General features: G+C 41.5%; 1 protein-coding gene across 1 annotated transcript in view; it reads right to left on the bottom strand.

Moving 5' to 3' along the window:
- Positions 1-25,165, bottom strand: part of sntg2 (syntrophin, gamma 2) — a 376,324-nt gene that overhangs the window by 80,961 nt on the left and 270,198 nt on the right. The gene's annotated exons all lie outside the window — the stretch shown is intronic.

Below are 25,165 nucleotides of genomic sequence, written 5' to 3' on the forward strand. Positions count from 1 at the left end.
ACAGGAACTTCCTCATCTATACCGTGTTGATCTGCAGACACAGTAACAGGAACTTCCTCATCTATACCATGTTGATCTAGCAGACACAGTAACAGACAGTATCAGGAACTTCCTCATCTATACCATGTTGATCTAGCAGACACAGTAACAGGAACTTCCTCATCTATACCATGTTGATCTAGCAGACACAGTAACAGGAACTTCCTCATCTATAATATGTTGATCTAGCAGACACAGTAACAGGAACTTCCTCATCTGTACTATGTTGATCTAGCAGACACAGTAACAGACAGTAACAGGAACTTCCTCATCAATACCAAGTTGATCTAGCAGACACAGTAACAGGAACTTCCTCATCTATACCATGTTGATCTAGCAGACACAGTAACAGACAGTAACAGGAACTTCCTCATCTATACCATGTTGATCTAGCAGACACAGTAACAGGAACTTCCTCATCTATACCATGTTGATCTAGCAGACACAGTAACAGGAACTTCCTCATCTATACCATGTTGATCTAGCAGACACAGTAACAGGAACTTCCTCATCTATACCGTGTTGATCTAGCAGACACAGTAACAGGAACTTCCTCATCTATACTATGTTGATCTAGCAGACACAGTAACAGGAACTTCCTCATCTGTACTATGTTGATCTAGCAGACACAGTAACAGGAACTTCCTCATCTATACCATGTTGATCTAGCAGACACAGTAACAGACAGTAACAGGAACTTCCTCATCTATACCGTGTTGATCTAGCAGACACAGTAACAGGACCTTCCTCATCTATACCATGTTGATCTAGCAGACATAGTAACAGACAGTAACAGGACCTTCCTCATCTATACCGTGTTGATCTAGCAGACACAGTAACAGGAACTTCCTCATCTATACCATGTTGATCTAGCAGACACAGTAACAGACAGTAACAGGAACTTCCTCATCTATACTGTGTTGATCTGGCAGACACAGTAACAGACAGAGTAACAGGTACTTCCTCATCTATACCGTGTTGATCTAGCAGACACAGTAACAGACAGTAACAGGAACTTCCTCATCAATACCAAGTTGATCTAGCAGACAAAGTAGCAGGAACTTCCTCATCTATACTATGTTGATCTAGCAGACACAGTAACAGGAACTTCCTCATTTATACCGTGTTGATCTAGCAGACACAGTAACAGGAACTTCCTCATCTATACCGTGTTGATCTAGCAGACACAGTAACAGACAGTAACAGGAACCTCCTCATCTATACCATGTTGAACTAGCAGACACAGTAACAGACAGTAACAGGAACTTCCTCATCTATACCAAGTTGATCTAGCAGACACAGTAACAGGAACTCCCTCATCTATACCATGTTGATCTAGCAGACACAGTAACAGGAACTTCCTCATCTATACTATGTTGATCTAGCAGACACGGTAACAGGAACTTCCTCATCTATACCGTGTTGATCTAGCAGACACAGTAACAGGAACTTCCTCATCTATACCATGTTGATCTAGCAGACACAGTAACAGGAACTTCCTCATCTATACTATGTTGATCTAGCAGACACGGTAACAGGAACTTCCTCATCTATACCGTGTTGATCTGCAGACACAGTAACAGGAACTTCCTCATCTATACCATGTTGATCTAGCAGACACAGTAACAGACAGTAACAGGAACTTCCTCATCTATACCATGTTGATCTAGCAGACACAGTAACAGGAACTTCCTCATCTATACCATGTTGATCTAGCAGACACAGTAACAGGAACTTCCTCATCTATACCATGTTGATCTAGCAGACACAGTAACAGGAACTTCCTCATCTATAATATGTTGATCTAGCAGACACAGTAACAGGAACTTCCTCATCTGTACTATGTTGATCTAGCAGACACAGTAACAGACAGTAACAGGAACTTCCTCATCAATACCAAGTTGATCTAGCAGACACAGTAACAGGAACTTCCTCATCTATACTATGTTGATCTAGCAGAGACAGTAACAGGAACTTCCTCATCTATACCGTGTTGATCTAGCAGACACAGTAACAGGAACTTCCTCATCTATACCATGTTGATCTAGCAGACACAGTAAAAGACAGTAACAGGAACCTCCTCATCTATACCATGTTGAACTAGCAGACACAGTAACAGACAGTCACAGGAACTTCCTCATCTATACCAAGTTGATCTAGCAGACACAGTAACAGGAACTTCCTCATCTATACCGTGTTGATCTAGCAGACACAGTAACAGGAACTTCCTCATCTATACCATGTTGATCTAGCAGACATAGTAACAGACAGTAACATGACCTTCCTCATCTATACCGTGTTGATCTAGCAGACACAGTAACAGGAACTTCCTCATCTATACCATGTTGATCTAGCAGACACAGTAACAGACAGTAACAGGACCTTCCTCATCTATACTATGTTGATCTAGCAGACACAGTAACAGGAACTTCCTCATCTATACCATGTTGATTTAGCAGACACAGAAACAGGAACTTCCTCATCTATACCATGTTGATCTAGCAGACACAGTAACAGACAGTAACAGGAACTTCCTCATCTATACTATGTTGATCTAGCAGACACAGTAACAGGAACTTCCTCATCTATACCATGTTGATCTAGCAGACACAGTAACAGACAGTAACAGGAACTTCCACATCTATACCGTGTTGATCTAGCAGACACAGTAACAGGAACTTCCTCATCTATACCATGTTGATCTAGCAGACACAGTAACAGACAGTAACAGGAACTTCCTCATCTATACCGTGTTGATCTAGCAGACAGAGTAACAGGACCTTCCTCATCTATACCATGTTGATCTAGCAGACATAGTAACAGACAGTAACAGGACCTTCCTCATCTATACCGTGTTGATCTAGCAGACACAGTAACAGGAACTTCCTCATCTATACCATGTTGATCTAGCAGACACAGTAACAGACAGTAACAGGAACTTCCTCATCTATACTGTGTTGATCTGGCAGACACAGTAACAGACAGAGTAACAGGTACTTCCTCATCTATACCGTGTTGATCTAGCAGACACAGTAACAGGAACTTCCTCATCTATACCATGTTGATCTAGCAGACACAGTAACAGGAACTTCCTCATCTATACTATGTTGATCTAGCAGACACGGTAACAGGAACTTCCTCATCTATACCGTGTTGATCTGCAGACACAGTAACAGGAACTTCCTCATCTATACCATGTTGATCTAGCAGACACAGTAACAGACAGTATCAGGAACTTCCTCATCTATACCATGTTGATCTAGCAGACACAGTAACAGGAACTTCCTCATCTATACCATGTTGATCTAGCAGACACAGTAACAGGAACTTCCTCATCTATAATATGTTGATCTAGCAGACACAGTAACAGGAACTTCCTCATCTGTACTATGTTGATCTAGCAGACACAGTAACAGACAGTAACAGGAACTTCCTCATCAATACCAAGTTGATCTAGCAGACACAGTAACAGGAACTTCCTCATCTATACCATGTTGATCTAGCAGACACAGTAACAGACAGTAACAGGAACTTCCTCATCTATACCATGTTGATCTAGCAGACACAGTAACAGGAACTTCCTCATCTATACCATGTTGATCTAGCAGACACAGTAACAGGAACTTCCTCATCTATACCATGTTGATCTAGCAGACACAGTAACAGGAACTTCCTCATCTATACCGTGTTGATCTAGCAGACACAGTAACAGGAACTTCCTCATCTATACTATGTTGATCTAGCAGACACAGTAACAGGAACTTCCTCATCTGTACTATGTTGATCTAGCAGACACAGTAACAGGAACTTCCTCATCTATACCATGTTGATCTAGCAGACACAGTAACAGACAGTAACAGGAACTTCCTCATCTATACCGTGTTGATCTAGCAGACACAGTAACAGGACCTTCCTCATCTATACCATGTTGATCTAGCAGACATAGTAACAGACAGTAACAGGACCTTCCTCATCTATACCGTGTTGATCTAGCAGACACAGTAACAGGAACTTCCTCATCTATACCATGTTGATCTAGCAGACACAGTAACAGACAGTAACAGGAACTTCCTCATCTATACTGTGTTGATCTGGCAGACACAGTAACAGACAGAGTAACAGGTACTTCCTCATCTATACCGTGTTGATCTAGCAGACACAGTAACAGACAGTAACAGGAACTTCCTCATCAATACCAAGTTGATCTAGCAGACAAAGTAGCAGGAACTTCCTCATCTATACTATGTTGATCTAGCAGACACAGTAACAGGAACTTCCTCATTTATACCGTGTTGATCTAGCAGACACAGTAACAGGAACTTCCTCATCTATGCCATGTTGATCTAGCAGACACAGTAACAGACAGTAACAGGAACCTCCTCATCTATACCATGTTGAACTAGCAGACACAGTAACAGACAGTAACAGGAACTTCCTCATCTATACCAAGTTGATCTAGCAGACACAGTAACAGGAACTCCCTCATCTATACCATGTTGATCTAGCAGACACAGTAACAGGAACTTCCTCATCTATACTATGTTGATCTAGCAGACACGGTAACAGGAACTTCCTCATCTATACCGTGTTGATCTAGCAGACACAGTAACAGGAACTTCCTCATCTATACCATGTTGATCTAGCAGACACAGTAACAGGAACTTCCTCATCTATACTATGTTGATCTAGCAGACACGGTAACAGGAACTTCCTCATCTATACCGTGTTGATCTGCAGACACAGTAACAGGAACTTCCTCATCTATACCATGTTGATCTAGCAGACACAGTAACAGACAGTAACAGGAACTTCCTCATCTATACCATGTTGATCTAGCAGACACAGTAACAGGAACTTCCTCATCTATACCATGTTGATCTAGCAGACACAGTAACAGGAACTTCCTCATCTATACCATGTTGATCTAGCAGACACAGTAACAGGAACTTCCTCATCTATAATATGTTGATCTAGCAGACACAGTAACAGGAACTTCCTCATCTGTACTATGTTGATCTAGCAGACACAGTAACAGACAGTAACAGGAACTTCCTCATCAATACCAAGTTGATCTAGCAGACACAGTAACAGGAACTTCCTCATCTATACTATGTTGATCTAGCAGAGACAGTAACAGAAACTTCCTCATCTATACCGTGTTGATCTAGCAGACACAGTAACAGGAACTTCCTCATCTATACCATGTTGATCTAGCAGACACAGTAAAAGACAGTAACAGGAACCTCCTCATCTATACCATGTTGAACTAGCAGACACAGTAACAGACAGTCACAGGAACTTCCTCATCTATACCAAGTTGATCTAGCAGACACAGTAACAGGAACTCCCTCATCTATACCATGTTGATCTAGCAGACACAGTAACAGGAACTTCCTCATCTATACTATGTTGATCTAGCAGACACAGTAACAGGAACTTCCACATCTATACCGTGTTGATCTAGCAGACACAGTAACAGGAACTTCCTCATCTATACCATGTTGATCTAGCAGACACAGTAACAGACAGTAACAGGAACTTCCTCATCTATACCGTGTTGATCTAGCAGACAGAGTAACAGGACCTTCCTCATCTATACCATGTTGATCTAGCAGACATAGTAACAGACAGTAACAGGACCTTCCTCATCTATACCGTGTTGATCTAGCAGACACAGTAACAGGAACTTCCTCATCTATACCATGTTGATCTAGCAGACACAGTAACAGACAGTAACAGGAACTTCCTCATCTATACTGTGTTGATCTGGCAGACACAGTAACAGACAGAGTAACAGGTACTTCCTCATCTATACCGTGTTGATCTAGCAGACACAGTAACAGGAACTTCCTCATCTATACCATGTTGATCTAGCAGACACAGTAACAGGAACTTCCTCATCTATACTATGTTGATCTAGCAGACACGGTAACAGGAACTTCCTCATCTATACCGTGTTGATCTGCAGACACAGTAACAGGAACTTCCTCATCTATACCATGTTGATCTAGCAGACACAGTAACAGACAGTATGAGGAACTTCCTCATCTATACCATGTTGATCTAGCAGACACAGTAACAGGAACTTCCTCATCTATACCATGTTGATCTAGCAGACACAGTAACAGGAACTTCCTCATCTATACCATGTTGATCTAGCAGACACAGTAACAGGAACTTCCTCATCTATAATATGTTGATCTAGCAGACACAGTAACAGGAACTTCCTCATCTGTACTATGTTGATCTAGCAGACACAGTAACAGACAGTAACAGGAACTTCCTCATCAATACCAAGTTGATCTAGCAGACACAGTAACAGGAACTTCCTCATCTATACTATGTTGATCTAGCAGAGACAGTAACAGGAACTTCCTCATCTATACCGTGTTGATCTAGCAGACACAGTAACAGGAACTTCCTCATCTATACCATGTTGATCTAGCAGACACAGTAAAAGACAGTAACAGGAACCTCCTCATCTATACCATGTTGAACTAGCAGACACAGTAACAGACAGTCACAGGAACTTCCTCATCTATACCAAGTTGATCTAGCAGACACAGTAACAGGAACTCCCTCATCTATACCATGTTGATCTAGCAGACACAGTAACAGGAACTTCCTCATCTATACTATGTTGATCTAGCAGACACAGTAACAGGAACTTCCTCATCTATACCGTGTTGATCTAGCAGACACAGTAACAGGAACTTCCTCATCTATACCATGTTGATCTAGCAGACATAGTAACAGACAGTAACATGACCTTCCTCATCTATACCGTGTTGATCTAGCAGACACAGTAACAGACAGTAACAGGACCTTCCTCATCTATACTATGTTGATCTAGCAGACACAGTAACAGGTACTTCCTCATCTATACCATGTTGATCTAGCAGACACAGTAACAGACAGTAACAGGAACTTCCTCATCTATACTATGTTGATCTAGCAGACACAGTAACAGACAGTAACAGGAACTTCCACATCTATACCGTGTTGATCTAGCAGACACAGTAACAGACAGTAACAGGAACTTCCACATCTATACCATGTTGATCTAGCAGACACAGTAACAGACAGTAACAGGACCTTCCTCATCTATACTATGTTGATCTAGCAGACACAGTAACAGGTACTTCCTCATCTATACCATGTTGATCTAGCAGACACAGTAACAGACAGTAACAGGAACTTCCACATCTATACCGTGTTGATCTAGCAGACACAGTAACAGGAACTTCCTCATCTATACCATGTTGATCTAGCAGACACAGTAACAGACAGTAACAGGAACTTCCTCATCTATACCGTGTTGATCTAGCAGACACAGTAACAGGACCTTCCTCATCTATACCATGTTGATCTAGCAGACATAGTAACAGACAGTAACAGGACCTTCCTCATCTATACCGTGTTGATCTAGCAGACACAGTAACAGGAACTGCCTCATCTATACCATGTTGATCTAGCAGACACAGTAACAGACAGTAACAGGAACTTCCTCATCTATACTGTGTTGATCTGGAAGACACAGTAACAGACAGAGTAACAGGTACTTCCTCATCTATACCGTGTTGATCTAGCAGACACAGTAATAGACAGTAACAGGAACTTCCTCATCAATACCAAGTTGATCTAGCAGACACAGTAACAGGAACTTCCTCATCTATACTATGTTGATCTAGCAGACACAGTAACAGGAACTTCCTCATCTGTACTATGTTGATCTAGCAGACACAGTAACAGGAACTTCCTCATCTATACCATGTTGATCTAGCAGACACAGTAACAGACAGTAACAGGAACTTCCTCATCTATACCGTGTTGATCTAGCAGACACAGTAACAGGACCTTCCTCATCTATACCATGTTGATCTAGCAGACACAGTAACAGACAGTAACAGGAACTTCCTCATCTATACCATGTTGATCTAGCAGACACAGTAACAAGAACTTCCTCATCTATACCATGTTGATCTAGCAGACACATTAACAGGAACTTCCTCATCTATACCGTGTTGATCTAGCAGACACAGTAACAGGAACTTCGTCATCTATACTATGTTGATCTAGCAGACACAGTAACAGGAACTTCCTCATCTATACTATGTTGATCTTGCAGACACAGTAACAGGAACTTCCTCATCTATACTTTGTTGATCTAGCAGACACAGTAACAGGAACTTCCTCATGTATACAATGTTTATTTCGCAGACACAGTAACAGGAACTTCCTCATCTATACTATGTTGATCTTGCAGACACAGTAACAGGAACTTCCTCATCTGTACTATGTTGATCTAGCAGACACAGTAACAGGAACTTCCTCATCTATACCATGTTGATCTAGCAGACACAGTAACAGACAGTAACAGGAACTTCCTCATCTATACCGTGTTGATCTAGCAGACACAGTAACAGGAACTTCCTCATCTATACCATGTTGATCTAGCAGACACAGTAACAGACAGTAACAGGAACTTCCACATCTATACCGTGTTGATCTAGCAGACACAGTAACAGGAACTTCCTCATCTATACCATGTTGATCTAGCAGACACAGTAACAGACAGTAACAGGAACTTCCTCATCTATACCGTGTTGATCTAGCAGACACAGTAACAGGACCTTCCTCATCTATACCATGTTGATCTAGCAGACATAGTAACAGACAGTAACAGGACCTTCCTCATCTATACCGTGTTGATCTAGCAGACACAGTAACAGGAACTGCCTCATCTATACCATGTTGATCTAGCAGACACAGTAACAGACAGTAACAGGAACTTCCTCATCTATACTGTGTTGATCTGGAAGACACAGTAACAGACAGAGTAACAGGTACTTCCTCATCTATACCGTGTTGATCTAGCAGACACAGTAATAGACAGTAACAGGAACTTCCTCATCAATACCAAGTTGATCTAGCAGACACAGTAACAGGAACTTCCTCATCTGTACTATGTTGATCTAGCAGACACAGTAACAGGAACTTCCTCATCTATACCATGTTGATCTAGCAGACACAGTAACAGACAGTAACAGGAACTTCCTCATCTATACCGTGTTGATCTAGCAGACACAGTAACAGGAACTTCCTCATCTATACCATGTTGATCTAGCAGACACAGTAACAGACAGTAACAGGAACTTCCACATCTATACCGTGTTGATCTAGCAGACACAGTAACAGGAACTTCCTCATCTATACCATGTTGATCTAGCAGACACAGTAACAGACAGTAACAGGAACTTCCTCATCTATACCGTGTTGATCTAGCAGACACAGTAACAGGACCTTCCTCATCTATACCATGTTGATCTAGCAGACATAGTAACAGACAGTAACAGGACCTTTCTCATCTATACCGTGTTGATCTAGCAGACACAGTAACAGGAACTGCCTCATCTATACCATGTTGATCTAGCAGACACAGTAACAGACAGTAACAGGAACTTCCTCATCTATACTGTGTTGATCTGGAAGACACAGTAACAGACAGAGTAACAGGTACTTCCTCATCTATACCGTGTTGATCTAGCAGACACAGTAATAGACAGTAACAGGAACTTCCTCATCAATACCAAGTTGATCTAGCAGACACAGTAACAGGAACTTCCTCATCTATACTATGTTGATCTAGCAGACACAGTAACAGGAACTTCCTCATCTGTACTATGTTGATCTAGCAGACACAGTAACAGGAACTTCCTCATCTATACCATGTTGATCTAGCAGACACAGTAACAGACAGTAACAGGAACTTCCTCATCTATACCGTGTTGATCTAGCAGACACAGTAACAGGACCTTCCTCATCTATACCATGTTGATCTAGCAGACACAGTAACAGACAGTAACAGGAACTTCCTCATCTATACCATGTTGATCTAGCAGACACAGTAACAAGAACTTCCTCATCTATACCATGTTGATCTAGCAGACACATTAACAGGAACTTCCTCATCTATACCGTGTTGATCTAGCAGACACAGTAACAGGAACTTCGTCATCTATACTATGTTGATCTAGCAGACACAGTAACAGGAACTTCCTCATCTATACTATGTTGATCTTGCAGACACAGTAACAGGAACTTCCTCATCTATACTTTGTTGATCTAGCAGACACAGTAACAGGAACTTCCTCATGTATACAATGTTTATTTCGCAGACACAGTAACAGGAACTTCCTCATCTATACTATGTTGATCTTGCAGACACAGTAACAGGAACTTCCTCATCTGTACTATGTTGATCTAGCAGACACAGTAACAGGAACTTCCTCATCTATACCATGTTGATCTAGCAGACACAGTAACAGACAGTAACAGGAACTTCCTCATCTATACCGTGTTGATCTAGCAGACACAGTAACAGGAACTTCCTCATCTATACCATGTTGATCTAGCAGACATAGTAACAGACAGTAACAGGACCTTCCTCATCTATACCGTGTTGATCTAGCAGACACAGTAACAGGAACTTCCTCATCTATACCATGGTGATCTAGCAGACACAGTAACAGACAGTAACAGGAACTTCCTCATCTATACTATGTTGATCTAGCAGACACAGTAACAGGAACTTCCTCATCTATACCATGTTGATCTAGCAGACACAGTAACAGACAGTAACAGGAACTTCCTCATCTATACCATGTTGATCTAGCAGACACAGTAACAGGAACTTCCTCATCTATACCATGTTGATCTAGCAGACACAGTAACAGGAACTTCCTCATCTATACCATGTTGATCTAGCAGACACAGTAACAGGAACTTCCTCATCTATACCGTGTTGATCTAGCAGACACAGTAACAGGAACTTCCTCATCTATACTATGTTGATCTAGCAGACACAGTAACAGGAACTTCCTCATCTGTACTATGTTGATCTAGCAGACACAGTAACAGGAACTTCCTCATCTATACCATGTTGATCTAGCAGACACAGTAACAGACAGTAACAGGAACTTCCTCATCTATACCGTGTTGATCTAGCAGACACAGTAACAGGACCTTCCTCATCTATACCATGTTGATCTAGCAGATATAGTAACAGACAGTAACAGGACCTTCCTCATCTATACCGTGTTGATCTAGCAGACACAGTAACAGGAACTTCCTCATCTATACCATGTTGATCTAGCAGACACAGTAACAGACAGTAACAGGAACTTCCTCATCTATACTGTGTTGATCTGGCAGACACAGTAACAGACAGAGTAACAGGTACTTCCTCATCTATACCGTGTTGATCTAGCAGACACAGTAACAGACAGTAACAGGAACTTCCTCATCAATACCAAGTTGATCTAGCAGACAAAGTAACAGGAACTTCCTCATCTATACTATGTTGATCTAGCAGACACAGTAACAGGAACTTCCTCATCTATACCGTGTTGATCTAGCAGACACAGTAACAGGAACTTCCTCATCTATGCCATGTTGATCTAGCAGACACAGTAACAGACAGTAACAGGAACCTCCTCATCTATACCATGTTGAACTAGCAGACACAGTAACAGACAGTAACAGGAACTTCCTCATCTATACCAAGTTGATCTAGCAGACACAGTAACAGGAACTCCCTCATCTATACCATGTTGATCTAGCAGACACAGTAACAGGAACTTCCTCATCTATACTATGTTGATCTAGCAGACACGGTAACAGGAACTTCCTCATCTATACCGTGTTGATCTAGCAGACACAGTAACAGGAACTTCCTCATCTATACCATGTTGATCTAGCAGACACAGTAACAGGAACTTCCTCATCTATACTATGTTGATCTAGCAGACACGGTAACAGGAACTTCCTCATCTATACCGTGTTGATCTGCAGAGACAGTAACAGGAACTTCCTCATCTATACCATGTTGATCTAGCAGACACAGTAACAGACAGTAACAGGAACTTCCTCATCTATACCATGTTGATCTAGCAGACACAGTAACAGGAACTTCCTCATCTATACCATGTTGATCTAGCAGACACAGTAACAGGAACTTCCTCATCTATACCATGTTGATCTAGCAGACACAGTAACAGGAACTTCCTCATCTATAATATGTTGATCTAGCAGACACAGTAACAGGAACTTCCTCATCTGTACTATGTTGATCTAGCAGACACAGTAACAGACAGTAACAGGAACTTCCTCATCAATACCAAGTTGATCTAGCAGACACAGTAACAGGAACTTCCTCATCTATACTATGTTGATCTAGCAGAGACAGTAACAGGAACTTCCTCATCTATACCGTGTTGATCTAGCAGACACAGTAACAGGAACTTCCTCATCTATACCATGTTGATCTAGCAGACACAGTAAAAGACAGTAACAGGAACCTCCTCATCTATACCATGTTGAACTAGCAGACACAGTAACAGACAGTCACAGGAACTTCCTCATCTATACCAAGTTGATCTAGCAGACACAGTAACAGGAACTCCCTCATCTATACCATGTTGATCTAGCAGACACAGTAACAGGAACTTCCTCATCTATACTATGTTGATCTAGCAGACACAGTAACAGGAACTTCCTCATCTATACCGTGTTGATCTAGCAGACACAGTAACAGGAACTTCCTCATCTATACCATGTTGATCTAGCAGACATAGTAACAGACAGTAACATGACCTTCCTCATCTATACCGTGTTGATCTAGCAGACACAGTAACAGGAACTTCCTCATCTATACCATGTTGATCTAGCAGACACAGTAACAGACAGTAACAGGACCTTCCTCATCTATACTATGTTGATCTAGCAGACACAGTAACAGGAACTTCCTCATCTATACCATGTTGATTTAGCAGACACAGAAACAGGAACTTCCTCATCTATACCATGTTGATCTAGCAGACACAGTAACAGACAGTAACAGGAACTTCCTCATCTATACTATGTTGATCTAGCAGACACAGTAACAGGAACTTCCTCATCTATACCATGTTGATCTAGCAGACACAGTAACAGACAGTAACAGGAACTTCCACATCTATACCGTGTTGATCTAGCAGACACAGTAACAGGAACTTCCTCATCTATACCATGTTGATCTAGCAGACACAGTAACAGACAGTAACAGGAACTTCCTCATCTATACCGTGTTGATCTAGCAGACACAGTAACAGGACCTTCCTCATCTATACCATGTTGATCTAGCAGACATAGTAACAGACAGTAACAGGACCTTCCTCATCTATACCGTGTTGATCTAGCAGACACAGTAACAGGAACTGCCTCATCTATACCATGTTGATCTAGCAGACACAGTAACAGACAGTAACAGGAACTTCCTCATCTATACTGTGTTGATCTGGAAGACACAGTAACAGACAGAGTAACAGGTACTTCCTCATCTATACCGTGTTGATCTAGCAGACACAGTAATAGACAGTAACAGGAACTTCCTCATCAATACCAAGTTGATCTAGCAGACACAGTAACAGGAACTTCCTCATCTATACTATGTTGATCTAGCAGACACAGTAACAGGAACTTCCTCATCTATACCGTGTTGATCTAGCAGACACAGTAACAGGAACTTCCTCATCTATACCATGTTGATCTAGCAGACACAGTAACAGACAGTAACAGGAACCTCCTCATCTATACCATGTTGAACTAGCAGACACAGTAACAGACAGTACCAGGAACTTCCTCATCTATACCAAGTTGATCTAGCAGACACAGTAACAGGAACTCCCTCATCTATACCATGTTGATCTAGCAGACACAGTAACAGGAACTTCCTCATCTATACTATGTTGATCTAGCAGACACAGTAAAAGGAACTTCCTCATCTATACCGTGTTGATCTAGCAGACACAGTAACAGGAACTTCCTCATCTATACCATGTTGATCTAGCAGACATAGTAACAGACAGTAACATGACCTTCCTCATCTATACCGTGTTGATCTAGCAGACACAGTAACAGGAACTTCCTCATCTATACCATGTTGATCTAGCAGACACAGTAACAGACAGTAACAGGACCTTCCTCATCTATACTATGTTGATCTAGCAGACACAGTAACAGGAACTTCCTCATCTATACCATGTTGATTTAGCAGACACAGAAACAGGAACTTCCTCATCTATACCATGTTGATCTAGCAGACACAGTAACAGACAGTAACAGGAACTTCCTCATCTATACTATGTTGATCTAGCAGACACAGTAACAGGAACTTCCTCATCTATACCATGTTGATCTAGCAGACACAGTAACAGACAGTAACAGGAACTTCCACATCTATACCGTGTTGATCTAGCAGACACAGTAACAGGAACTTCCTCATCTATACCATGTTGATCTAGCAGACACAGTAACAGACAGTAACAGGAACTTCCTCATCTATACCGTGTTGATCTAGCAGACACAGTAACAGGACCTTCCTCATCTATACCATGTTGATCTAGCAGACATAGTAACAGACAGTAACAGGACCTTCCTCATCTATACCGTGTTGATCTAGCAGACACAGTAACAGGAACTGCCTCATCTATACCATGTTGATCTAGCAGACACAGTAACAGACAGTAACAGGAACTTCCTCATCTATACTGTGTTGATCTGGAAGACACAGTAACAGACAGAGTAACAGGTACTTCCTCATCTATACCGTGTTGATCTAGCAGACACAGTAATAGACAGTAACAGGAACTTCCTCATCAATACCAAGTTGATCTAGCAGACACAGTAACAGGAACTTCCTCATCTATACTATGTTGATCTAGCAGACACAGTAACAGGAACTTCCTCATCTATACCGTGTTGATCTAGCAGACACAGTAACAGGAACTTCCTCATCTATACCATGTTGATCTAGCAGACACAGTAACAGACAGTAACAGGAACCTCCTCATCTATACCATGTTGAACTAGCAGACACAGTAACAGACAGTACCAGGAACTTCCTCATCTATACCAAGTTGATCTAGCAGACACAGTAACAGGAACTCCCTCATCTATACCATGTTGATCTAGCAGACACAGTAACAGGAACTTCCTCATCTATACTATGTTGATCTAGCAGACACAGTAACAGGAACTTCCTCATCTATACCGTGTTGATCTAGCAGACACAGTAACAGGAACTTCCTCATCTATACCATGTTGATCTAGCAGACACAGTAACAGACAGTAACAGGAACTTCCTCATCTATACCGTGTTGATCTAGCAGACACAGTAACAGGACCTTCCTCATCTATACCATGTTGATCTAGCAGACACAGTAACAGACAGTAACAGGAACTTCCTCATCTATACCATGTTGATCTAGCAGACACAGTAACAAGAACTTCCTCATCTATACCATGTTGATCTAGCAGACACATTAACAGGAACTTCCTCATCTATACCGTGTTGATCTAGCAGACACAGTAACAGGAACTTCGTCATCTATACTATGTTGATCTAGCAGACACAGTAACAGGAACTTCCTCATCTATACTATGTTGATCTTGCAGACACAGTAACAGGAACTTCCTCATCTGTACTATGTTGATCTAGCAGACACAGTAACAGGAACTTCCTCATGTATACAATGTTTATTTCGCAGACACAGTAACAGGAACTTCCTCATCTATACTATGTTGATCTTGCAGACACAGTAACAGGAACTTCCTCATCTGTACTATGTTGATCTAGCAGACACAGTAACAGGAACTTCCTCATCTATACCATGTTGATCTAGCAGACACAGTAACAGACAGTAACAGGAACTTCCTCATCTATACCGTGTTGATCTAGCAGACACAGTAACAGGAACTTCCTCATCTATACCATGTTGATCTAGCAGACATAGTAACAGACAGTAACAGGACCTTCCTCATCTATACCGTGTTGATCTAGCAGACACAGTAACAGGAACTTCCTCATCTATACCATGGTGATCTAGCAGACACAGTAACAGACAGTAACAGGAACTTCCTCATCTATACTATGTTGATCTAGCAGACACAGTAACAGGAACTTCCTCATCTATACCATGTTGATCTAGCAGACACAGTAACAGACAGTAACAGGAACTTCCTCATCTATACCATGTTGATCTAGCAGACACAGTAACAGGAACTTCCTCATCTATACCATGTTGATCTAGCAGACACAGTAACAGGAACTTCCTCATCTATACCATGTTGATCTAGCAGACACAGTAACAGGAACTTCCTCATCTATACCGTGTTGATCTAGCAGACACAGTAACAGGAACTTCCTCATCTATACTATGTTGATCTAGCAGACACAGTAACAGGAACTTCCTCATCTGTACTATGTTGATCTAGCAGACACAGTAACAGGAACTTCCTCATCTATACCATGTTGATCTAGCAGACACAGTAACAGACAGTAACAGGAACTTCCTCATCTATACCAAGTTGATCTAGCAGACACAGTAACAGGACCTTCCTCATCTATACCATGTTGATCTAGCAGACATAGTAACAGACAGTAACAGGACCTTCCTCATCTATACCGTGTTGATCTAGCAGACACAGTAACAGGAACTTCCTCATCTATACCATGTTGATCTAGCAGACACAGTAACAGACAGTAACAGGAACTTCCTCATCTATACCGTGTTGATCTAGCAGACACAGTAACAGACAGTAACAGGAACTTCCTCATCAATACCAAGTTGATCTAGCAGACACAGTAACAGGAACTTCCTCATCTATACTATGTTGATCTAGCAGACACAGTAACAGGAACTTCCTCATCTATACCGTGTTGATCTAGCAGACACAGTAACAGGAACTTCCTCATCTATGCCATGTTGATCTAGCAGACACAGTAACAGACAGTAACAGGAACCTCCTCATCTATACCATGTTGAACTAGCAGACACAGTAACAGACAGTAACAGGAACTTCCTCATCTATACCAAGTTGATCTAGCAGACACAGTAACAGGAACTCCCTCATCTATACCATGTTGATCTAGCAGACACAGTAACAGGAACTTCCTCATCTATACTATGTTGATCTAGCAGACACGGTAACAGGAACTTCCTCATCTATACCGTGTTGATCTAGCAGACACAGTAACAGGAACTTCCTCATCTATACCATGTTGATCTAGCAGACACAGTAACAGGAACTTCCTCATCTATACTATGTTGATCTAGCAGACACGGTAACAGGAACTTCCTCATCTATACCGTGTTGATCTGCAGACACAGTAACAGGAACTTCCTCATCTATACCATGTTGATCTAGCAGACACAGTAACAGACAGTAACAGGAACTTCCTCATCTATACCATGTTGATCTAGCAGACACAGTAACAGGAACTTCCTCATCTATACCATGTTGATCTAGCAGACACAGTAACAGGAACTTCCTCATCTATACCATGTTGATCTAGCAGACACAGTAACAGGAACTTCCTCATCTATAATATGTTGATCTAGCAGACACAGTAACAGGAACTTCCTCATCTGTACTATGTTGATCTAGCAGACACAGTAACAGACAGTAACAGGAACTTCCTCATCAATACCAAGTTGATCTAGCAGACACAGTAACAGGAACTTCCTCATCTATACTATGTTGATCTAGCAGAGACAGTAACAGGAACTTCCTCATCTATACCGTGTTGATCTAGCAGACACAGTAACAGGAACTTCCTCATCTATACCATGTTGATCTAGCAGACACAGTAAAAGACAGTAACAGGAACCTCCTCATCTATACCATGTTGAACTAGCAGACACAGTAACAGACAGTCACAGGAACTTCCTCATCTATACCAAGTTGATCTAGCAGACACAGTAACAGGAACTCCCTCATCTATACCATGTTGATCTAGCAGACACAGTAACAGGAACTTCCTCATCTATACTATGTTGATCTAGCAGACACAGTAACAGGAACTTCCTCATCTATACCGTGTTGATCTAGCAGACACAGTAACAGGAACTTCCTCATCTATACCATGTTGATCTAGCAGACATAGTAACAGACAGTAACATGACCTTCCTCATCTATACCGTGTTGATCTAGTAGACACAGTAACAGGAACTTCCTCATTTATACCATGTTGATCTAGCAGACACAGTAACAGACAGTAACAGGACCTTCCTCATCTATACTATGTTGATCTAGCAGACACAGTAACAGGAACTTCCTCATCTATACCATGTTGATCTAGCAGACACAGAAACAGGAACTTCCTCATCTATACCATGTTGATCTAGCAGACACAGTAACAGACAGTAACAGGAACTTCCTCATCAATACCAAGTTGATCTAGCAGACACAGTAACAGGAACTTCCTCATCTATACTATGTTGATCTAGCAGACACAGTAACAGGAACTTCCTCATCTATACCGTGTTGATCTAGCAGACACAGTAACAGGAACTTCCTCATCTATACCATGTTGATCTAGCAGACACAGTAAAAGACAGTAACAGGAACCTCCTCATCTATACCATGTTGAACTAGCAGACACAGTAACAGACAGTCACAGGAACTTCCTCATCTATACCAAGTTGATCTAGCAGACACAGTAACAGGAACTCCCTCATCTATACCATGTTGATCTAGCAGACACAGTAACAGGAACTTCCTCATCTATACTATGTTGATCTAGCAGACACAGTAACAGGAACTTCCTCATCTATACCGTGTTGATCTAGCAGACACAGTAACAGGAACTTCCTCATCTATACCATGTTGATCTAGCAGACATAGTAACAGACAGTAACATGACCTTCCTCATCTATACCGTGTTGATCTGCAGACACAGTAACAGGAACTTCCTCATCTATACCATGTTGATCTAGCAGACACAGTAACAGACAGTAACAGGAACTTCCTCATCTATACCATGTTGATCTAGCAGACACAGTAACAGGAACTTCCTCATCTATACCATGTTGATCTAGCAGACACAGTAACAGGAACTTCCTCATCTATACCATGTTGATCTAGCAGACACAGTAACAGGAACTTCCTCATCTATAATATGTTGATCTAGCAGACACAGTAACAGGAACTTCCTCATCTGTACTATGTTGATCTAGCAGACACAGTAACAGACAGTAACAGGAACTTCCTCATCAATACCAAGTTGATCTAGCAGACACAGTAACAGGAACTTCCTCATCTATACTATGTTGATCTAGCAGAGACAGTAACAGGAACTTCCTCATCTATACCGTGTTGATCTAGCAGACACAGTAACAGGAACTTCCTCATCTATACCATGTTGATCTAGCAGACACAGTAAAAGACAGTAACAGGAACCTCCTCATCTATACCATGTTGAACTAGCAGACACAGTAACAGACAGTCACAGGAACTTCCTCATCTATACCAAGTTGATCTAGCAGACACAGTAACAGGAACTCCCTCATCTATACCATGTTGATCTAGCAGACACAGTAACAGGAACTTCCTCATCTATACTATGTTGATCTAGCAGACACAGTAACAGGAACTTCCTCATCTATACCGTGTTGATCTAGCAGACACAGTAACAGGAACTTCCTCATCTATACCATGTTGATCTAGCAGACATAGTAACAGACAGTAACATGACCTTCCTCATCTATACCGTGTTGATCTAGCAGACACAGTAACAGGAACTTCCTCATCTATACCATGTTGATCTAGCAGACACAGTAACAGACAGTAACAGGACCTTCCTCATCTATACTGTGTTGATCTGGCAGACACAGTAACAGACAGAGTAACAGGTACTTCCTCATCTATACCGTGTTGATCTAGCAGACACAGTAACAGACAGTAACAGGAACTTCCTCATCAATACCAAGTTGATCTAGCAGACACAGTAACAGGAACTTCCTCATCTATACTATGTTGATCTAGCAGACACAGTAACAGGAACTTCCTCATCTATACCGTGTTGATCTAGCAGACACAGTAACAGGAACTTCCTCATCTATACCATGTTGATCTAGCAGACACAGTAACAGACAGTAACAGGAACCTCCTCATCTATACCATGTTGAACTAGCAGACACAGTAACAGACAGTACCAGGAACTTCCTCATCTATACCAAGTTGATCTAGCAGACACAGTAACAGGAACTCCCTCATCTATACCATGTTGATCTAGCAGACACAGTAACAGGAACTTCCTCATCTATACTATGTTGATCTAGCAGACACAGTAACAGGAACTTCCTCATCTATACCGTGTTGATCTAGCAGACACAGTAACAGGAACTTCCTCATCTATACCATGTTGATCTAGCAGACATAGTAACAGACAGTAACATGACCTTCCTCATCTATACCGTGTTGATCTAGCAGACACAGTAACAGGAACTTCCTCATCTATACCATGTTGATCTAGCAGACACAGTAACAGACAGTAACAGGACCTTCCTCATCTATACTATGTTGATCTAGCAGACACAGTAACAGGAACTTCCTCATCTATACCATGTTGATTTAGCAGACACAGAAACAGGAACTTCCTCATCTATACCATGTTGATCTAGCAGACACAGTAACAGACAGTAACAGGAACTTCCTCATCTATACTATGTTGATCTAGCAGACACAGTAACAGGAACTTCCTCATCTATACCATGTTGATCTAGCAGACACAGTAACAGACAGTAACAGGAACTTCCACATCTATACCGTGTTGATCTAGCAGACACAGTAACAGGAACTTCCTCATCTATACCATGTTGATCTAGCAGACACAGTAACAGACAGTAACAGGAACTTCCTCATCTATACCGTGTTGATCTAGCAGACACAGTAACAGGACCTTCCTCATCTATACCATGTTGATCTAGCAGACATAGTAACAGACAGTAACAGGACCTTCCTCATCTATACCGTGTTGATCTAGCAGACACAGTAACAGGAACTGCCTCATCTATACCATGTTGATCTAGCAGACACAGTAACAGACAGTAACAGGAACTTCCTCATCTATACTGTGTTGATCTGGAAGACACAGTAACAGACAGAGTAACAGGTACTTCCTCATCTATACCGTGTTGATCTAGCAGACACAGTAATAGACAGTAACAGGAACTTCCTCATCAATACCAAGTTGATCTAGCAGACACAGTAACAGGAACTTCCTCATCTATACTATGTTGATCTAGCAGACACAGTAACAGGAACTTCCTCATCTATACCGTGTTGATCTAGCAGACACAGTAACAGGAACTTCCTCATCTATACCATGTTGATCTAGCAGACACAGTAACAGACAGTAACAGGAACCTCCTCATCTATACCATGTTGAACTAGCAGACACAGTAACAGACAGTACCAGGAACTTCCTCATCTATACCAAGTTGATCTAGCAGACACAGTAACAGGAACTCCCTCATCTATACCATGTTGATCTAGCAGACACAGTAACAGGAACTTCCTCATCTATACTATGTTGATCTAGCAGACACAGTAACAGGAACTTCCTCATCTATACCGTGTTGATCTAGCAGACACAGTAACAGGAACTTCCTCATCTATACCATGTTGATCTAGCAGACACAGTAACAGACAGTAACAGGAACTTCCTCATCTATACCGTGTTGATCTAGCAGACACAGTAACAGGACCTTCCTCATCTATACCATGTTGATCTAGCAGACACAGTAACAGACAGTAACAGGAACTTCCTCATCTATACCATGTTGATCTAGCAGACACAGTAACAAGAACTTCCTCATCTATACCATGTTGATCTAGCAGACACATTAACAGGAACTTCCTCATCTATACCGTGTTGATCTAGCAGACACAGTAACAGGAACTTCGTCATCTATACTATGTTGATCTAGCAGACACAGTAACAGGAACTTCCTCATCTATACTATGTTGATCTTGCAGACACAGTAACAGGAACTTCCTCATCTGTACTATGTTGATCTAGCAGACACAGTAACAGGAACTTCCTCATGTATACAATGTTTATTTCGCAGACACAGTAACAGGAACTTCCTCATCTATACTATGTTGATCTTGCAGACACAGTAACAGGAACTTCCTCATCTGTACTATGTTGATCTAGCAGACACAGTAACAGGAACTTCCTCATCTATACCATGTTGATCTAGCAGACACAGTAACAGACAGTAACAGGAACTTCCTCATCTATACCGTGTTGATCTAGCAGACACAGTAACAGGAACTTCCTCATCTATACCATGTTGATCTAGCAGACATAGTAACAGACAGTAACAGGACCTTCCTCATCTATACCGTGTTGATCTAGCAGACACAGTAACAGGAACTTCCTCATCTATACCATGGTGATCTAGCAGACACAGTAACAGACAGTAACAGGAACTTCCTCATCTATACTATGTTGATCTAGCAGACACAGTAACAGGAACTTCCTCATCTATACCATGTTGATCTAGCAGACACAGTAACAGACAGTAACAGGAACTTCCTCATCTATACCATGTTGATCTAGCAGACACAGTAACAGGAACTTCCTCATCTATACCATGTTGATCTAGCAGACACAGTAACAGGAACTTCCTCATCTATACCATGTTGATCTAGCAGACACAGTAACAGGAACTTCCTCATCTATACCGTGTTGATCTAGCAGACACAGTAACAGGAACTTCCTCATCTATACTATGTTGATCTAGCAGACACAGTAACAGGAACTTCCTCATCTGTACTATGTTGATCTAGCAGACACAGTAACAGGAACTTCCTCATCTATACCATGTTGATCTAGCAGACACAGTAACAGACAGTAACAGGAACTTCCTCATCTATACCAAGTTGATCTAGCAGACACAGTAACAGGACCTTCCTCATCTATACCATGTTGATCTAGCAGACATAGTAACAGACAGTAACAGGACCTTCCTCATCTATACCGTGTTGATCTAGCAGACACAGTAACAGGAACTTCCTCATCTATACCATGTTGATCTAGCAGACACAGTAACAGACAGTAACAGGAACTTCCTCATCTATACCGTGTTGATCTAGCAGACACAGTAACAGACAGTAACAGGAACTTCCTCATCAATACCAAGTTGATCTAGCAGACACAGTAACAGGAACTTCCTCATCTATACTATGTTGATCTAGCAGACACAGTAACAGGAACTTCCTCATCTATACCGTGTTGATCTAGCAGACACAGTAACAGGAACTTCCTCATCTATGCCATGTTGATCTAGCAGACACAGTAACAGACAGTAACAGGAACCTCCTCATCTATACCATGTTGAACTAGCAGACACAGTAACAGACAGTAACAGGAACTTCCTCATCTATACCAAGTTGATCTAGCAGACACAGTAACAGGAACTCCCTCATCTATACCATGTTGATCTAGCAGACACAGTAACAGGAACTTCCTCATCTATACTATGTTGATCTAGCAGACACGGTAACAGGAACTTCCTCATCTATACCGTGTTGATCTAGCAGACACAGTAACAGGAACTTCCTCATCTATACCATGTTGATCTAGCAGACACAGTAACAGGAACTTCCTCATCTATACTATGTTGATCTAGCAGACACGGTAACAGGAACTTCCTCATCTATACCGTGTTGATCTGCAGACACAGTAACAGGAACTTCCTCATCTATACCATGTTGATCTAGCAGACACAGTAACAGACAGTAACAGGAACTTCCTCATCTATACCATGTTGATCTAGCAGACACAGTAACAGGAACTTCCTCATCTATACCATGTTGATCTAGCAGACACAGTAACAGGAACTTCCTCATCTATACCATGTTGATCTAGCAGACACAGTAACAGGAACTTCCTCATCTATAATATGTTGATCTAGCAGACACAGTAACAGGAACTTCCTCATCTGTACTATGTTGATCTAGCAGAAACAGTAACAGACAGTAACAGGAACTTCCTCATCAATACCAAGTTGATCTAGCAGACACAGTAACAGGAACTTCCTCATCTATACTATGTTGATCTAGCAGAGACAGTAACAGGAACTTCCTCATCTATACCGTGTTGATCTAGCAGACACAGTAACAGGAACTTCCTCATCTATACCATGTTGATCTAGCAGACACAGTAAAAGACAGTAACAGGAACCTCCTCATCTATACCATGTTGAACTAGCAGACACAGTAACAGACAGTCACAGGAACTTCCTCATCTATACCAAGTTGATCTAGCAGACACAGTAACAGGAACTCCCTCATCTATACCATGTTGATCTAGCAGACACAGTAACAGGAACTTCCTCATCTATACTATGTTGATCTAGCAGACACAGTAACAGGAACTTCCTCATCTATACCGTGTTGATCTAGCAGACACAGTAACAGGAACTTCCTCATCTATACCATGTTGATCTAGCAGACATAGTAACAGACAGTAACATGACCTTCCTCATCTATACCGTGTTGATCTAGTAGACACAGTAACAGGAACATCCTCATTTATATCATGTTGATCTAGCAGACACAGTAACAGACAGTAACAGGACCTTCCTCATCTATACTATGTTGATCTAGCAGACACAGTAACAGGAACTTCCTCATCTATACCATGTTGATCTAGCAGACACAGAAACAGGAACTTCCTCATATATACCATGTTGATCTAGCAGACACAGTAACAGACAGTAACAGGAACTTCCTCATCTATACTATGTTGATCTAGCAGACACAGTAACAGGAACTTCCTCATCTATACCATGTTGATCTAGCAGACACAGTAACAGACAGTAACAGGAACTTCCACATCTATACCGTGTTGATCTAGCAGACACAGTAACAGGAACTTCCTCATCTATACCATGTTGATCTAGCAGACACAGTAACAGACAGTAACAGGAACTTCCTCATCTATACCGTGTTGATCTAGCAGACACAGTAACAGGACCTTCCTCATCTATACCATGTTGATCTAGCAGACATAGTAACAGACAGTAACAGGACCTTCCTCATCTATACCGTGTTGATCTAGCAGACACAGTAACAGGAACTGCCTCATCTATACCATGTTGATCTAGCAGACACAGTAACAGACAGTAACAGGAACTTCCTCATCTATACTGTGTTGATCTGGAAGACACAGTAACAGACAGAGTAACAGGTACTTCCTCATCTATACCATGTTGATCTAGCAGACACAGTA

This window comes from Salmo salar, chromosome 09 (genome assembly GCF_965601325.2).
Source record: "Salmo salar chromosome 09, fSalSal1, whole genome shotgun sequence".
In the NCBI taxonomy this organism is placed as follows: Eukaryota; Metazoa; Chordata; class Actinopteri; order Salmoniformes; family Salmonidae; genus Salmo; species Salmo salar.